The sequence below is a fragment of the Podarcis liolepis genome, assembly GCF_965112155.1.
Source record: "Podarcis liolepis genome assembly, chromosome: 3".
NCBI lineage: Eukaryota > Metazoa > Chordata > Lepidosauria > Squamata > Lacertidae > Podarcis > Podarcis liolepis.
In genome coordinates this window covers 97,697,590-97,710,701 of record NC_139557.1, presented here as the reverse complement: position 1 = coordinate 97,710,701, position 13,112 = coordinate 97,697,590, and the positions used below count along the sequence as shown (strand labels likewise).

General features: G+C 46.6%; 1 protein-coding gene across 1 annotated transcript in view; it reads left to right on the top strand.

Annotated features, from left to right (window-relative positions):
• Nucleotides 1–4,491: 4,491 nt before the first annotated feature.
• PROX1 (prospero homeobox 1) overlaps nt 4,492–13,112 on the top strand; it is a 76,765-nt gene continuing 68,144 nt past the window's right edge. Inside the window, exon 1 of the mRNA XM_083494354.1 lies at nt 4,492–5,052. The gene's annotated coding sequence lies outside the window, so the exon portion shown is untranslated. The remainder of the gene's footprint in view (nt 5,053–13,112) is intronic.

Sequence of the window (13,112 nt, the reverse complement as noted above, 5' to 3'; positions counted from 1 at the left end):
CTACACAGCAGGCAGAAATCCAACAAAAGCAGCCCAAAGTAAAGAATTTCCTAGCAAAGATAGAAAAAAACTGCACCTGTTGAATGTCAAGCAATCATCCCCTGCCATGGGACTGAGTGGGAGAGGTGGTCACTCCAGCATGACCTTGGGCAACTCATTCTTTCTCAGTTTTCCCCATCTGTAAAATGGGCAGTACTAATAAACTTAGGTTTGTTGAAGGATCATGGGATAATTATTACTGGGGACCAGATAATGCCCAGAACGATGACTGTGGGGTTGTTTAAAAGGGAACAATTGCTACAGAAGTAGAAATGTTGCAATTTTGTCCCATAGGAATGAGAAGTGGGCAACTGCGTCCGGAAGACAAGTGGAGAATTTGCACGGATTTACGTTGTTGTTTTTTAAGTGCGCGCGCGTGGGTATCTTATTTACCGGCTATTGTAAGTTATTGTGGTTTTATTCGGTGGGGAAACGACAGGAGTTTGGGGGTGGGGAGGGGGGGGTCCGAGGAGAAGCAGCGCAAACTTTTGGTGCGCGGCGCGCAGCGCGGAGGAGCCGAACTTGGCTCGGGAGAAGCGCTCGTTTTATTTCTGTTTAGACTGGAGCCGTCGGTTAAACAAACAGCGCACTTCAGAGGGGTCACAGCAAAGCAGCCGGGTTCCCGTCAGGGAATTCCTCCTCGCAGCTGCCGCTTTTGCATCGCTTCGCCGCGTGGTCTCCATAATTCCGCCGAGGGGGCGAGCGATGCCCCGAGCCGGTCCTCGGTGGGGCAACCGTCGAGTTTGAGGCGGGGGTGGAGGGAGAGAAAAAGAGGGGGAAAGGAAAATAAACTCTGACAGGCTGCGCGTTAAACCAGGACTGATCGCTTCTCAGTTTGACACAAAGGCCATCAAGCCGCCGCGGGAGTTGGCGCTGACTTTTATGTTGTTTTACAAATAGGATATCTTAAAAAAAAAATAATTAAACCATCGGTGGTGGGGGTGGCGAGGGGAGACAAAGGGAGCACCTCGAAGCCGTCGCAAGTTATAAAACCGGCGAGGCGCTCATGGGGTCTCCATTACCTGGAGCCACAAGTCCAGGAAGAACTCGAGAGCCAAAGGTAAGGGAATTTTATTTCATTTATTTATTTATTTTAAAGCGGAGAAGCAGAAGTTGCCCTGAGAAGAACTGGCTGCTCGGAGTTCAAGGACTCGGGCCTGTTTTTCCCACCGCAGTTTTATGGTTATGACAGGCTCTCCAAGAGGCACTAAAAACGGTAGTTTCCTCTTTTCTGCAGAAGATAAGGAGACGGGAGGGGCGCGCGGGAGACGCCTCGATGGAAAGGGAAAAAAGGGCGCCTTTGCTTCTCCTTCCGCAACCGAGAGGGTTTTCTCCCCCTCGCCTCCTGACTCTTCTGCCTCACCTAACAGATTAGGAAACAGATGGGAGAGTCGCATCAGATATTCAGGAGTTTTTCTCCAGGGAGAAGGGGGGAGAGAGAGAAAGAGAGAGAGAGAGAGAGAGAGAGAGAGAGAGAGAGAGAGAGAGAGAGAGAGATTTGAACAAGTAGATGCAAAGGGCTTTTTTGGGGGGGGGAGGTGGGGAGGAGGACACTTTCCGGGTTTCACTCCAGCTGCAACCCCTGCGTCCCAGATCGGGGTTGTTGTGTGAAATCTTGGGGAAAGAGGGGGGTTAGCCCCCTGGATGAAGGGCCGCGAAATGATAGCCCCCCCGCCCCAGTGGACTACAGCCCAGGAGTCCGCAGTAGGAAGGAAGGAAGGAAGGGGGCGTGGACCGTTTCTAAGGGAGAGTTTTTCTTTCTCGCTCACCCCCGCCTCCAAATTTCGCTTCCCTCCCGAATTAAGTGCAGGGGACCCCGGGCGATGGGGCCACGACCCAGCCAGTCCTTCTCCCCGAGAGGGTTGCCTTCAAGAACGACTATTGCACCCCCCCTAACCCGGCTCTACAGTTTTCTCAAGCGAGAGATGTAGAACAACACAATCTCTCCCTTCTTCCCCCGTTACGCAGTTGCTCTCTGTCCTTTTTCCTTCGCTCGTGTTCTCTCCTTGTTTATTTCTTTTTTTAAAAAAATGTGTTCTCAGATTCGAGTTTCTAATAAGTTTTGGGGGTGTTGTTGCTGTTTTGAATTGTTCCCCCGCTGTTTTCTTTGGGAACCCGTCTCTTATCCACAGCAGTTTTCTAGTATTTCTGGAGTTGGAATGAGAGAGAGGAAGGGATGGAGAAGGGAATGTTGCACGTGCATGAGAGAGCATATATGCAGAATAAACCCCATGCGCCCTAAAGAAATCCCAGAATTAAAAGTTAGAAAGCGACCAGAAAGAGAACACCAAAATCCTCGCACGCTGCAATCCATTCAAGCAGACTCGGATCTGTGGGCGCGCCAGATTCCTGCGTGTTCTCTCTCTGTGTGTGTGTTTTAAAAAAAGATTACCTGTGCATCGGCATGGGTTTTTTCCCCGGTTGCCATAACTAATGCAGACAAGGTTAGGATTTTAAAATTATGTGTTTAAAATGTTTTGCACAGATACCTGTCCGAAAGAAAGGCAGGGGTGGGATTTTATTATTTTCCCGCGTATAAGATAAGCAGCGCGCCGTCTTTTCTCAAAGCGGTTTAACTTGCCTGCTCTGATTTATTTTTTTAAAATATCCCGATAAAGTTAATTTTTTGCTTTCCTTGTGGTACCAGAAATAGACATACCTTTAGTATTAATGGTAGTAGCAACAACAATAAGGCAACCTTTGGAAGAGGGAGCTGAATGAGTTGAATAAACTATCAAGAAAAGTGTGGTTTGAGTTCGCGGTGGGCATACAGATCGTAAATCTGAACTACCGATAGGAGATTTCAAACAAACTCGGTGATCTGATTGTGTTCCAGAGTTATTGGAAAGAGTTAGTGGTCTCCACCCCACCCCACCTTCCAGTGACTTAAAGCAGGATTTAATTTAAAGCTCTTGAGTTCATGACCTACACATCATGGATACAGTGAGGCTGATCCGAACTTTGGGTGAACGCTTTTTGTTGCGTCTGCACTATGGAGCCTCTTCACGACCAACAGAAGATTGTAGACAGGTTAGGAGCAACCGCCAGGTTTACTTCAAGGCTCCAACGCGACTTCCCTTTCCACTTATTTTGTTGTATCACTCCTGGGAGCGGGAGAGAGAGAGAAACATCGATGAACTTCTTTAAATCAGGAGAAAGTGAATTCGTATTGAAGGCTTTGAAGAGGTTTGCAAAAGTGGGAAAAAGGGAGGGTTGTCCAATTGTTTTAAGTTAGTCACTTGCGCCTTCTGAGTTTTTACGCAGTGCATAGGTTGCTGACATTGGTTTTTTTCTAGATCTAAAGGGCTGTGTGTGTGTGTGTGTGTGTGTGTGTGTGAGAGAGAGAGAGAGAGAGAGAGAGAGAGAGAGAGAGAGAGAGTTTATATATACCGTGATTAAAACTGACCTTTTTGATGCCCCTACTTCTATAGTTTTAAGAGTCTGTCAAAGACCGAGAACCATTTCCTGGCCATTGATAACCGTGATTGCCTGGAATGGATGGAATGAGGGCACCTTGGCTTCGTTCAGTGCAGCTTATCCAGTGCCAACACCCCCTCCCTCTCTCCCCGTGCCTAAGCAATGACACACAGTCCAACCCACCACCAACTAAACCGAAGTACTGGCAGTGGAAGGAAAGCTTTACTTTTAACGATTTCGCCTTAGCTGTTTTTGCATCGGGCTGTCCACCTACCACAGAGTTGTTCAAAAGGCGACGAAAGCCCCACCAACTTGAAATCTTAACGAGGTTGTAAAGTTTCTTGGGGGGGGTGGTATCCTCGCCACACGTTGACATGCCCCCTTTCCGCTACGCGAGCGCGTCTTTACGCGCGCACCTGCTTTCTGTGCGCGGATGGATGGTTTAATTGTAATTAGTCCGCAATCCTGAGCACTCTTACGTGGGAATGCCCTACAACCCTGCGTGGGACTCCGAGGACTAGCGTCGGGTGCGGGGCTACACCGATTGCACTCCCTACACACCCCGGTTATCTCTGATCACCAGCTATAGAAAACGCGCGTGGATATTTATTTCCTCCCACCCACCTCTTCCTTTTGAGTCAGGCGCACTTTTCCACGATCCTTTCTGCAATGTTGTAGCCATACCCCCAAACTAAACTGAACAACCAAAGCCAGTTACGTCCAGTAACTGATCTCCGCACCCGGCAAGGCTGAACTCCGCGCCGGGCACAGACGGCTCGTCCCATGCGCCCTCCTCCAAATTTGGGACGAAAGTCTCCTTCCCATCAGCGACGATGGGGGCCAAGGGGTGGAGAAAGGGGACGGCGAGGTGGGGGCAGCAAGTGGGGGAGACCGATCCCATCCTGTTCCTCCTCCTCCTCCTCCTCCTCCTCCTCCTCCTCCTCCTCCCCCCCAGCACCCCCCCCCCACGTCTCGCTCTCTTTCCTCCCAAGTTCTCCGCTCGCTATCCCCCTTGAATCCGAAGGAGCCTCGCGATTGGGCGCTGGGCCTGGCGCACGTCACTCAGAGCGTGACGTGTAGTCTTCCTGTTTCCTTCAGCTGTGTCTTAAAGTAAATCTTGTTGTGGTGCGGAGCCCTCAGCTGAGCGAGGCTGCTCTGCTGCCTGCAGAAATAAGAGACAATTACAGGCTGGGAGAGGAGAGCGGCGCAGAAGAGCAGGGTGCTCCTCCTCCCTCCCTCTCTCTCTGTTCTCCCTCTTGCTTTCTCTCTCTCTTTCTCTCCTGCACCCTCGCTCATTCTCTCTCTCTCTCTTTCACACACGCACACTCACACGCATCTACATACACCCTGGCACGCTCACTCTCACCCTCCCTGGGCCAATTACAATATTCATCAGCGGCAAGATAGCAAGGCTGTGTATTTGTGCGGAGCGTGTGCGCGTTCCCTTCTTGCTCGCTCGCTCGCTCGCTCGCTCTCCGTCTCTCTCTCTCTCTTTCTCTCCTTCTATCTAACCGGCAGGGGGAAAAGAGAGAGAGAGAGAGAGAGAGAGAGAGAGAGAGAGGAGGGGGGGCTCAGTTTCATCGCCTTTGCAACTGAGTAAGTATCTGTCTCCCTTCACTTCTTTTCTCTCTTTTTAAATTGGGGGGGGGGTGGCGGGTAAGAGAGATGGTCTTCTTCGACACTGGCACGGGCTTGCTCCAAATGCTGGATCAAGTTGTTGGGCGCAGGGGGTGTGCGCGGTTATTTATTTATTTATCCTCCTTAGGGGAACCTCCCCCCCAAAAAACCCTATCATTCTTGCTGATTTCTTCTCCTCGTCCCCCAGTATGAGGTTAATGACGTTAGAGACTAATAAAACCACACTGATAACGGGGTTTTTTTTGCTTTTGCTATGCCCCAAACTCTAAAAGCTTCAGTACAGTCATCGCAATAGTTTGCCCAGTTGGAAAGGATAAGGTTTGATGTTGGAAATGTCTCCCCCCCCCCTTTCCTGATTGTCTCTCTTCCGTTCTTTCTCCTCTCGACTTTTTTATCGATGTTTCGTATAAAGGTTTTTTTGTTTTTTTAAATGGTTGGGAGTGGGGAATGATTCGGCTTTGTATGAGTGTCTTTCCTGAGGCTGGCTTGCTTCCTTCTTCCACTCCCCCCCCCCATCGCCCCGCCACCCCTTTCTCTCTCTCCAACTCCTGGTCTGGTCTTTCTTCTTTGTCTTGTTTATTAATCGCTGCCTTTCTTTTTGTCTCCTTCGATTTGCTTGTCATTTGCATGTCCCTGACTTCTCATATCTCCCACCCCCACCTGCTGTATTTATAAATACGCGGAGAGAGGATTTGAGCAGGAGGGGTGGGGTGGGGGAAAATGTATGGGTGTTTGAATACTTCTTTTTTGCGGGGGAGGGAGGACTGAGAAGGACGGGCTGGTGGACGGGAAAGGATGAGCTGCAAGGGTGCTTTAAAAAACAAACAAACCAAAAACCCAGGGGTCAGGTTTTTAGGGCTAGGTTGCAGTCAGACTCACTTTTCCTTGGAGCTCCCGGCTGGGCGTTTTAAGTTAGTTCCGAGGAAATCTATGAAAGGGCTTAATGGGTGGTGGGAAGTTTGATGGGGAGGAGATCCAGAAACGATCAGCGGCACGGTTGCGATCTCCTCCGTGTCTGCTCAAGAGTTCTTGCCTTGCTTGGTTTCTTTTCCCCCTTTCTCTCTCTCTCGGTGTTGCAAGTTGATCGGCTTGGCTTTGCCCTGCGCGCGTGTGACTTTTCTTTTCGAAAGAACGCTTCATTCTCGAGGAAGAATCTCGCCTCTCCGGAGCGCGCTTTCGCTCTTCCTCTCTCCACTCCCGGCCGGCTTCCTCTAGAGGCGTCGCTCCGCAGCACTTGAGCCGAAGTGCTTCCAAACTCGCGGATCGCGGCGGACTGGGGTTTTTTTTGGGGGGGGGGTGCGCGCGCGCGATTTGGAGAGGTGGGGGTGTGGAAGGAGGAGAAATCTTTGCCCCCGTAACGGGACACTTTTCCCTTCCTCGTTTTTTTATTTATTCTTAGCTAGCTGGTGGGATTAGCTTCACTTGGCGCACAAACTCAATATGGCAAAGCTCCTCTACCCCTACCGCACCCCCTTCCCCCCTGTTGTGGTAGCGAAGATCTGGCTACAAACGGTGCCTGTCGGACGACTGTGCAAGTGTGTGCCTGGGTAGGGGGTGTGTGCGCGCGCGTAGGGGGGTACACGTGTATGTCTGGGTGCTTAAGTTTCAGCGTGCGCAAATAAAGGAGAAAGAGGCAAAGAGTTGCAAAGAAAAGTGCCCTCCAGCATGGGAGGCCGTGTCTTAAGAAGAAATAATGCCCGGCAGGTGGAGGGGGCGAGGGGGTTGTCTAGAGATCTGGAGACGGGGACGGGGGGAGCGAAGCGAATCCCCAGTTGCAAAGCAGCGACCGAGCAGCAGTTTTGGCTCGCAAGCGGTTGTAACAGCCCCCGGTGGCCTCTTCTAACAAGGGCGGGCTGGCGGCGGCGGGAGAGGCTGCTGGTGCGCTTCTCTTTCTTTGCCTCCGCTTTGGCAAAGCTCTTGAAATTGTCCAAGGGGCGCTTCGCTCCAAGTGCGCATGGGCAGTGCCAGACAGGTGTGTTGTGTCAAGAAAGACAGGTGCAAGTTTCTCTCTCCCTCTCCCCCTCTGTTGATCCTCAGCACAACGACTGTTGATGAATTTATGGCGCTTTGTTAGGAGATGGGTCTCGCTGGGTAAGGGAGGGCGGGGGGAGAGAGAGAGAGAGAGACTTGGACCTCTCCTGACACGCTTGGAGGAGCATGGAAGGGGGAAAGTTGGCATTTGTTTTCATGAACTGGCAGGCTGATGCCATGCCTCTCATCTGCCTGGTTACTTGGAGATTTTATGAGATCACTTGATGGTGCTCCCCGTGGAAACAGAAAGGTCTTCAGTTAGGGAAAGTGCTTGTGAACAGTTTGATCCTGCACATGTCTATTCAGGAATAAATCCCAGTGTTTTCAGTGGGGCTTACTTCCAGGTAGGTGCGTGTAGGATTGCGGCCTAAGGCGGCATCCTTGGTCAGACAGAACCCTTCTAACATATATAGGGAACTCATAAGTTCCCTAACAACCCATTTCTGGCAACGTTTGCTCAGAAATTAGCCCCACGAAAGTCAGTGAGGCTTACAGTACTTGAAAAGCAACTGAATAACTCCCTTTTAAACTACGTGGGGCTCACTTCTGAGTGAACATGTTTAAGATTTGGCGGTAGGTCTCAAATCTTGAGGATACCTTTCCCATCTCCATCTGATGACAGATTAGGTGTTGTTTGAGTCCAGAGCATGGATAAGGAAGGATTGAGCAGGCTTAGAATTCAAATAAAATAGATGGAAGGTAGTTTGATTATTGGAAGAAGAATTGTGAACAGGCTATTGGATATTACTTTCTAGTACATCAAGTATGAAATGCCGCATATTTGACTTTTATCATTCCTCCCCTAATCTTCCCACAAATGCATGCCTCCAAAGCTGTAGGTTTGTAGCCTGCATTTGAATATACACGTACAAAGGATGGAAGTCTGTATGCATCCATTTGAGAGCTTGTAATTTCTTCCAAGTTAATGTTGTCTGCTAGGTTAGCGGAGGGCCACGTGGAATGAACTGTTAGATTAAAAATGGAGCACGTTGTTTGGTTCTTGTTTCCATTGCCTTGACAGGTCTGACCACTTTTGAAATGGATCTAGTTGCATTTGTATGTGTCTTGATTATCATTTCTTTTGCTTAATCTGCTACCATGTATTTCATAGGTTACAACCCTGCAAGGCCCTTGTCATTATCCATTTCACCTGCTTTTCCTTCCAAAGCTCATCTCTGGCAAATATAAAAGTTGCCATTTGAGTCCCACTATTGGAAGAACTTGAACTTTTTAAAATGTTGCTCGTAAGCCCATGTGCTTCACAGATTGCTGACAATGGAGATTGCAGACCACACATTCAAAGCAATAATCTAATACAAAACTTTGAACTGCAGTTCAAAATTTAAAGAAGGCCTCTCTGTCACCATTGGGGATTTATTTTAATGATCAGCTCAAAATTAAATTTCGTATATTTCAGATGGTTGGATATTGCTATTGGTGCTTTTTTTTGCAGCACACTTTCCAAGTGCACGAAAGTGTCAGGTGATGGATAACTTAATTGTGCTCTGTTACAAAAGGCTTGAGTGATTTTTTCTGAGCATGTTTTGTGGGTGATTTGATTCAGTGTTCTGATTGGAGGTTCTATACCTTGATATAACTAAGAAAATCTGGGGTGAAACTACGGTAGGAATAAATGTGCAAGTTTTGATTTCGCTGGTGTGCTCTTTTTTTCTAGTGATTCTTTGAAGCACTGGCTTGTATGGAGAATATGCTGGCATGGCTTTGCCTTTTGTATATTGCTTACCCAAATAGTTTATTCATACGGAGTAACCTTTAGATGCATTCGTATAGGATGGCTCCCACCCTCCCCCCTCAAAAAAGATTTCTAACACCAACAAAGCAATAAGATAGCAACTCCTTTTCGTCATCAGGACACTTTGTACTTTCTATATTATGTAGGAGTGAGAATGCTAAGCACCTCACAGCAGCTTCTTAATACCTTGCCAGATTGGTCCCCATGTGCCCATGATGCTACACAGTAGTTTTCCTTCCTTCCTTTAACTAAAGATGGCTCCTTAATTTGGTCCTTAATTATTATTTTTTTAACATAATGCCTTAATTTAAATGAAGCAGAAAAGAAGTAATTGATGCTAGAAATAACTATTACTTGTACTCCTAAATTCCTTCACAACATTTTAAAAAGATGGAGTATTGGACAGGAATGTGTCACCTATCTTACAAGTACTGAAAACATTGCCATTGGAAAAATGTTAATGTTGTATATCTCCCCCCCCCCACCTTTTGTACTTCTCAGAAGTACAGTAAGGTGACTTAAAGTGGATCTGTACAATATAATGTTCTGTCGACATTTAACAACTTGCGTGTACCGCTGTCATTGTCTTACGCTCCTTAAACTATTATACCAGTGCAGTAAGGACACTTTCATTATCACATATTTCCCCCTTCAAAACATTTTTTTAGTTACATATGGAATATAATATATATGGACCGTGGAAGAGAGACAATAACTGAGTTCTGTAAAAAGAACATACAGTTTCGAACTTTGCAGAATGATTTTTTTCCTTTCAAATTTCTCATTCTCCAGTCTTCACCATTGGCAGCTTTGATTGAGAAATTGCACCAGATAATTCTGCGCTTCTTAAAGCAATTGATTTCTTTTACCAAAGTAAAAATGTTGTTCAACTTTTAGCTGTACCTGCTATTTAAATCATTCCCTTTCCCCCAAATCAATCCACTTTAGCCATATGGGAAAGCAGTTTAGTCTACACTATCTAAGGCGATTACTTTGCAGACAAGTCCATCGACGTTTCTATTTGAGCCATTCTAAACATTTCTGGATTGCACATCTAAGCAAGCTAATGTTTAGGGCTAAGGACTGGGATGCCTTAAGGTTGTATAGTCGACATGGTTTTGGAAAAAAAAATGTGTTGCACCTTGTGGGCACCTAATCCTCTCCACAGGGTTTTTGTAAACTAAACGCCATGCATTTGCTACACTACACATAATTTCTCAGTATAGCATATTTGAGTGTTTGAGTTGATGGTGAAGTGCAGGAGAGGAAAGATTATAGATCAGCAAGGTGTGCGCTGCAGCCTGGGACCTCGCTAGAATAGAACTAAGTCCGGTTTATGATACAGGCCATGGAATTGAGAAAAGGCGCTCTTTGCTTTCCATCTGTGAAAAACAGAGCTCACAATCAAGCCCTACATAATTTGAAGGTTCAGATAACAGAAGCCACACCAGGTCACCAGGTGAAGGGTCACTTGTAATGTATATTGAATTCAAAGTATCGTACTAAGCAACAGCATTTGTGTACATTGCAATCAAATTTAGGATTTCACTGATTTCTAGAATTTCATTGATCGTATATTCCAGAACAGAAATCTGTGAAAATCAAAGCAGTTTCCTTCCTCCCCTTAAAAATGAGAAAGGAGTACAGTCTATAAGTTGACCATCAGTTTGTCCTTCCATATATATATATATATATATATATATATGCTTTCTTAGATTTTCACGGGTACAGGAATGCAGGTTTTGGTGTCTTCGGGTGTCTTCCCGTGTAAGAGTTGGGGTGTCTAGGCGACGTTTCGACGAGGTCTCACTCGTCATCTTCAGGCTGGTGCTTTCGGCTTCTTGTTACTGGAACAGAGCAGGATCTCAGTGTTTGAGTTCCTATAAATACTGTTGAGGGGGTGTGGTGTATAGCCTCCAACGTTCTGGGCAGAGAGGAAGTTCCCAGGTTAGTGTGCCTTTTCTTCTTTTGTTCATTAATTACTTGAGGGATATCTTGAGTGATTTCTTGAGTGATATTCTGAGTACCACTTAGGAGGGTCATTAGGTGTGGATTAGTTGCTAAAGCTTTCGTGTCTTGACCTCTTGAGCTTGTGAAGAGTTTTTCTGAGAAGATGGCTGTACTGCACTTAGTTGTGCTCTGGCTAATCCACACCTAATGACCCTCCTAAGTGGTACAACTAATCCACACCTAATGACCCTCCTAAGTGGTACTCAGAATATCACTCAAGAAATCACTCAAGATATCCCTCAAGTAATTAATGAACAAAAGAAGAAAAGGCACACTAACCTGGGAACTTCCTCTCTGCCCAGAACGTTGGAGGCTATACACCACACCCCCTCAACAGTATTTATAGGAACTCAAACACTGAGATCCTGCTCTGTTCCAGTAACAAGAAGCCGAAAGCACCAGCCTGAAGATGACGAGTGAGACCTCGTCGAAACGTCGCCTAGACACCCCAACTCTTACACGGGAAGACACCCGAAGACACCAAAACCTGCATATATATATATATATATATATATATATATATATATATATATATGCATGCGCGTCTTAATAGGAAAGACTTCATCATATCAAATGTGTGCGCTCTTGCTGACTCAGAATCTCACATTCTGCTGTATGTGGTATTCTGTTTCTCTCAGGATGTCAGTTCATGTTGGCATTTTTTTATTTATTTTTTTGAAACCAAGAGGTTGAGCCACTGGCATTCTTTGGCTGCAGGAAAACACATCTCTCGTCATTTGGGCTGAAAGTTCAAAGCCGGAAATTCTGCTGTCTAAAAGCAGTTGTAGTAAGAGATGGCATCAGCTCAGAGGGTCAATGGGAGCAGAGGGCTAGAGCCCCAGGGAGAGTGGAGGGGGGCTTTGAGGAGAGGACTAATTGTGTCATTCATGAGCAGTCGCTCCTCAGGCTTGCTGTCTATTGAGCCAATGTGGTCTTCCCTTCTGGTGGCAGAACCGGAGGACAGAGCACTAGTCAGTACGCATACGAGAGACGAAAATGGATAGTGGATTCGTGACAGTGACCTTATGATAGCATTTCCTCGGTCAGTGCCATACACGTGCACCAGGCCTGTCTGTCTGCTGGCCTCTCTCTCACACGCAAATTATCATAGGATGCTGCAGTATACCAATTCAGACCATCAATTCATGGTCTGAATTATCTCCACACGCTAGTAATGGCTGCCCAGGGTTTCAGGCAAGGTTCCTTCTCAGCGCTACCTGGAAACGCCATGGATCGAACCTGGAACCTTTGGCATGCAAAACGTGTCCTCTGCCACCATGGAACCATGGCTCACCCCCTTGTCTTTGGCAGCAGTGCCGCGAGAAGGGAAAGAAGCGAAGGAAAGCTGGTTCTTCAAAAGGCGTATGTGTGGAACCCTGTGGTTGGGTTTGTGGGTCAGTAGGAATGGACGGGAATTAAAATATACAAAGTAAAGAAAGACAGAAACCCTCAAATGGCTGCCAAATGGTTTGATTTCAGAGTCAAATGCCACTGCTTTACAGGCGAAGGTAACGACTCTCCCCCCTCCTGTTGCTGCTACCTTAAGTGAAAACACTTGCAGCAACGTTGCAAATGCTCAGCCCCATTTTGCACCTCATAGTATATTCCCTATAGCGAAACCTCTCTTTCATTACAGTGAAACTCATGTTGATGAAGCACTTGGAGGATAGTCAGCAGCAACCAGGCATTTTGTATCTGCTGATGCAAATGAGCTGCGGATCCAGTCCCTTCAAAGGACTTTTTCAGCGCTGCACATTTTTGCCCTTTACCTTCATGGAAGTGGTCATTCAGATCTGCTTAACCTAAGGAGCAAAGGAGGTGTTGAGTTGTTCAGCTGAATTCCCCCCCCCCCATTAGAATAAACAGAATAGTGAATAAATGAGAGAGAGAAATGACACTTGCCAACTCCACAAAAGATTTGACTCTGCTCCATGGTCACACGAACTAAGCCGAATAATAAGACCATTGCCACTATTATTCCCTGACTTATACCAATTCACAGCGAACTTCCTACATAGAAATAATAACTCTATGTAAACAAGCCTCCTGATTGATACTGATTATCCCAAGCTAAGCTTTGCTTCTTAGGCCTTCAGATAAATCCAGTTCTACCATGCCATCAAATATTAATTTATTTTCACTCATTGGAGAGAGAGAAAGAAAAAGAGACACTACTTTTTACTTTTGTTGTGTATAAAATGACTGTGGAAAAATAGACTTATTG